The sequence below is a fragment of the Gossypium hirsutum genome, chromosome A10 (assembly GCF_007990345.1).
Source record: "Gossypium hirsutum isolate 1008001.06 chromosome A10, Gossypium_hirsutum_v2.1, whole genome shotgun sequence".
NCBI classification, from domain to species: Eukaryota; Viridiplantae; Streptophyta; class Magnoliopsida; order Malvales; family Malvaceae; genus Gossypium; species Gossypium hirsutum.
The window spans coordinates 39,001,656-39,007,491 of NC_053433.1; the positions used below are offsets into that span (position 1 = coordinate 39,001,656).

The following is a 5,836-nucleotide window of genomic DNA, read 5'->3' on the forward strand; positions in this document are numbered from 1 at the left end:
CACTTAAATCTTATAATGCTTTGTCTACATAATGATTGCCAATAAAGCAAGATATAGTAAAACTTCCTCGATCCTTCAGTTTTGGTTGCAATTTGTTTCTAAGCATTGCTGAGCACCCTTTAGTGAGAGCGACAGTTTCAAATTCTCCTTATCTTTGCTTCTTTGATAAAATATCTTTCATGAACTTCACGTAGTTAGGCATTTGCTTCATTGCTTCCACCAATGGTATATTAATATGTAATTGTTTCAGGACCTCCAAAAGTTTCTGAATTGAACATCTGGCTTGGATTTTGGAAATAGTAAGGAAAAGGTGGCGGTGGCCTTCCTTCCAGTTGTAGAGATTGTTTTACCGTGGCAATTTATCGGTAATACAAGTTGTATCTACTGAAGCATTTTTTTGGTTGCTATTTTCCCATTTAGCTTGCTCCCTTTTTGATTCTGAATTCTTTTCATTTGCAAAAGTTGAAATTCCTTCATTAGTAATGGTGTTATTCACAACTCCTGGTAGCTGAGTACCACTTTGCAGTGTAATGCCTTTGCAGTGTTCCTTCCTGATAAATCTTGAAAAGAGTTATATTGAAGGCCTCTAAATAGAATTAATTTTTTGTAATTAAGTGAATAGATTTTTATTTTTAGGATATTTTTAGAACATAGCATAATAAAGCTTGGATTGTATAATAATGGTCATTATTTGTTACTTTTATCACTTGGGGAGAAAAGGTGTCGTTTTGTGTAAATACAGGTGTATGAAGAGCAAGAAGATGAAGAGGGAAAATAAGGGAAGTGAAAAATTACCATGGTAATTGGTAAGATTGATTGCCAATAGAATTACCATGTCAATTTTTGGAAGACTACTCAGCACTCTATCCATGTCACTCTCAGCCAGCTGGACGTGTACCAAAAAAACCAACCTAAAAAGAGGAATGAAAAATGTGTGCTGAGGTGGGACGGATTTAGCCAATAAAAGAAGGAGAGAAGAAGAAGGAAAAAAGGGGAGGAGAATTTATGTAAGAAAGAGACTGGTGATAGCAATCCTCTCTTTGCACAAAGAAAAACTCCATTGGAGAATTTCAAATAAAGAAAGGGTAGTAGCTACAGAGAGCAGAATACAGACGTAAAGAAGGGGAGGAGACATCTATCTTGGATTCATGTATGATCAGAAGATAAAAGAAAAGCTGGAGTGTGGCAGGAAATCCTGCACTTCTACCTTTATTTTTCCTGATTTTTGTGATTCAAACTTCTTTAAATTTTAATAAATGATTTAATTTTAGTCTTTACTTTTCCACTCATGAACTAAATCTTTCTTGGGCTGGAGTTATCTGGGTGGATGTTTATCATCTTTAATGCTCTTAATTTAAGATTGCCTATGTCACTATTTCATTTGATTTATGCCTATTTAAAATACATGCATGTAAGCTCTAGACATAGCTGATTGTATGTTGTGTTCGTAGATGTATTTTTAATTCTAAAAAGGTTAAATATACTGGATCTAGAATCTTTTGATGCAAGTGAATATTTGACATAATATTTGTAGAACTCTAGACATATATGTTGTGAGTTGTGTAGAGAAGAGTGTTCATTGTAGTTATTAATCTAGAGTTCTGTAGACATATAATAACTTAGATTTTAAGCTCAAAATCTAGCTATCGAAAGAGGCAAGTCACAATAGTAACTCTCTAAGCAGTTGATTAGACAAATTTTTCCATAACATTAGTTTGATATGAGCATTTCACCTGAATAATTCCAACCCCTATTCATTCAACAGTATAATTACTCTTGCTTTTCTCCGTAATTTGACATTACATTTTATTTGCCATGTCAATTCTCTATTTTTAGCATTAAATTACATTAATTCATTATACTAGCATCTTATTCAATTTAAGAGTATGTCCTGCTATTTAGTATAGTTAATAGGATTATAATAACTTAATCAATATCTTACCAATTTTCGATCCCTGTGGAGATGATACTTACTTATCACTTTATTACTTGAATGACGTGTACACTTGCACAATTGCATTAGTTATTTACACGCAACAAGTTTTTGGCGCTGTTGCCGGGGATTGTCAGCATTAGTGAAAAGATGATTTGTTATTATTCTTTTTATTTTTGTTAGAATAGTTAATTATTATTTTATTTGATTTTTTAGGCTTTTACTAGTGCATGAGAAGAAGTATTCAAGAGGATACATAATTTTTTTTTGATCCTGAGATTGAAAGGACATTAAGGTGAAGAAGGAAAGCATTAAGAAAAATGGAGAGGATTATAAATGATCCAATCAAAGAAGACCAGCTACTCCAGAATGAAAGGAATGCTGATTTTCCTTGAATCTTAGGTGATAGAGATAGACCCATCAAAGAACATGTAGTGACTAGTTTTGGTTATGTAAGTATAGGAATTGTTAAGCCACATATTCAAGCTCAACACTTTGAATTAAAACCAATAATGTTTCAAATGCTGCAGATGGTAGGGCAGTTTAGTGGTTTACCAACTGAAGATCCCATATTGCACTTGAGACTTTTTCTTGAAGTCTATGACTCATTCAGGCAGTAGGGTGTTCCTGAAGATGTCCTTGGATTAAAATTATTCCTTTATTTATTTTGAGATCGTGCCAGATCATGGTTGAATGCATTGCCATCAGGTACGGTGGCATCTTGGAATGAACTGTGAAAGGGATTTTTGCTTAGGTACAATCCTCGCAACATGAATGCCAAGTTAAGGAATAACATTACATTGTTCAGGAAATCTAAAGAGGAGACATTATTCGAAGCATGGGAGCGTTTCAAGGAATTAAATAGAAAATGCTCGATGCATGGTTTTCAGCATTGGACACAAATGGAAATGTTCTACAATGGATTAAATGCTCACACGCGAATGGTGGTGGATGCATCTACTAATGGGACGTTACTTGACAAATCCTGCAATGAAGCATATGAAATTCTAGAAAGAATAGCAAATAATGATTATCAGTACCCCACTACCAGAGTTGGTACTGGTAGAAGAGTTGTTAAGGTAATGGAACTTGATGTGATTACATCGTTAATAGCTCAGGTATCATCTTTAACAAATATGATTAAAACTCTGGAAAGACCCTCTACAGTGCAGGAGATGAAGGTTGCAAAACTAGCATGTGTATACTGTGGAGAAGATCATGTTTTTGATGAATGCCCATCCAATCTAGCCTCTGCGTATTACATGGGAAATTTTAACCGTAGCAACAATAATCCCTACTCTAACACCTACAATCCAAGGTGGAAGCAATATCCAAATTTTAGCTAGAGTAATCAGGGAATGGGAATGCCAACACTGTTAATAGACATAATCAGGCTAGTGTACTGCAACATCCCTAACTTGTATCCGTTACCAGAATAAGGTCATGTAGTATTACCGTAAAAGCATAACTTAAAAACATTCACATTCAATCATTTCATAAATCATGGTATATTAATTCAAACATAAACATATTGTCCCTTCTTTGAGCCCTCGAGGCCTTAGAAATACTTTAGAATTAATTTGGGACTAAATTAAAAACATTTGAAGCATTAAGAAAAATATAGAAAAAATTCATAGTATAGGGGTCACATGGCTGAGACACAGGCCTATGTCTTAGACCGTGTGGACATTCAAAGTACGGACACATGGCCGGTCCCAGCCCGTGTTCGCGCGTATGTATCTCTCTGATTTGGTTTACATGGCCAAGCCACATGCCCGTGAGCCAGGCCGTGTGTAACACCCCAAACCTGGCCAAGACATTATGGTCGAATATGTGATGTGACATTGGAGTGTTATTCCATAACACAAATTGACATAAAATCCATTTTTCATAAAAAACTTCTTTAGACTAAAAAAAAAAGGTTAGGATGACTAGTTCCTTGTGAAAACTCAAGTTTTTTAAGCAAAATATAAATTTTACTAGTTTCTCAAATTTAAAATAGTGTTTGTTACGGAAGCTTTTAAAACGTATGGCATAAGCGTGATGATTTCAGAAAAATTTGGTTTACACCTTCAAGAAAATACGGGTTCTATTACTAACATGTAAAATTAAGGTAATTAAATTCCCAAATTAAATTAAACTTTAAAAAGGCCTTATTACATAATGAAAACCCAATATCAAATAAAATTTAAATATAGAATTTTAAGTAAATTAACTACGTCGAGTGGCCACCTTCGAGTCCTCTGTTGCCTCGATCTGTCTAAGCCTAGGGATTTCCTGCGCAGATAACAAGTGGGTGAGTTTACGAAAACTCAATGTGTGAAATCCTAAAATAACAAATAATCAGAGTAGACGCAATCTGGGCCTAGGCCCGTTAGTTCCAGCTAGAGTTTTACCCCTTTTCATTAACAGTATCAATCTGGGCCTGAGCCCATTTCAGTAACAGAGGTAGTTTGGACTTTAGCCCATTTTAGTATAGTATGCAAACAAAGGATCCTACCCAATCCATCAGCTACACACCATCTCTGTACCAGCTACACACCATGTGGGGATAAAAGTGACCCACCCAACCCTACACACCAAGTCATATCGATTTCGGTACTAAAACAATATTTGCAGCAGAGCTGCCAGTAATAGGTTTATAGCCATTCAGAACACTTTCTCCAAAATAGTATATCCCACCCCATGCAGTGCAACATAATATAAATGAATGTACTGTAAATATGGCATGCTCATACAGTCATATATCACGTAGGGGTAAATCAGTCATTTACAAAAAATAAGGTCCGGGTACACTTACCGGCTCAATAGTAGGTCCACAGTCGTCTTGGGCAACCCGTACAACCTTTAACAGTCAATCAGTGGTAATGGGCCCACGACCCCTATTATGGCCCATGTGGGCGCACACGCTTGTATGGCCCACATAACTCAAAAATGGCCTTAGCTATGTGGTTCACACAACCTAGCCTAACAGTTACCACACTTCTATGTGAATCTTTCTGTGTGGGCCCACAGGCCCATTGGGCCCACTTGGCCAAGCTTGGCCCAAAATGGCCCTGTGTCATTTCGGCCCATGAAAGTGCTCATGGCCCTCTCATTGACCACTCGACCGTGTTTGGTTACACGGTCTGCCACACGGGCAGCCACACGCCCATGTGGTGTCGACAACCCACATTTCGGCTTTTCATCTTTTCGGTTTTTCGGCCTTTGTCGTTTTACATCTTAAAACAGTGTTACACAAACCTGCTTACGAGAATACGTCAAAGTCAATGACCACCAACCTATATTCAAACAAGACCCTTGATTAGTCTTATAATCAACAATATTAAACACCTTTTTAAACACTCATCACAAAGACACACCGATACTCTCCTTGATTGAATGAGTGTGGTTTCAGCCCACCCAAAATGCTGATAAAGATTGCTAACAACCTCCTTGATGGTTACCTGCACATTAAACAGATTCAATACTCATGTTGCTTAAACTTGTAGTTTGAATCCACGTATATTAGCCTATAGAAAATGTAAATCCCAAAGTGAAAAAAAGGCATTTGGCTAATACCAACCCAAGCCAACATAATTTAGTTCGGATCTATCACGACGAATAATATTACCTTCGATCAAGAACTAGCAAAAAGGTTCCAATCGTATCTGCAGCACAGAGAACTCCTTTACTCCTCGAGGATTACTTAAACCCAAAAGAACACCATAATCAAGAATAGAAGAAGATAAGAATCGACATTAGAGAAAAAGAGGAGCAAAGCCGAACAAAATAGAGATGCAGAGACTTACCAACCAATATTTAGCCAACGAAAACTGATTGAATGAAAGGGAAATGAGGACAGAATCGATAGAGAGAGATGAGGGTTGGCAAATGAAGGAGGGAAAAAGATCGATGGAATCA

At 36.6% G+C, this 5,836-nt stretch overlaps 1 non-coding gene across 1 annotated transcript; it reads right to left on the bottom strand.

The window, feature by feature from the left end:
* Window positions 1–2,712: 2,712 nt before the first annotated feature.
* LOC121208727 (small nucleolar RNA R71) lies at window positions 2,713–2,819 on the bottom strand. The gene has a single exon (XR_005903856.1). It is a non-coding gene; the product is annotated as a small nucleolar RNA R71 (small nucleolar RNA).
* Between the last annotated feature and the right edge of the window lie 3,017 nt (window positions 2,820–5,836).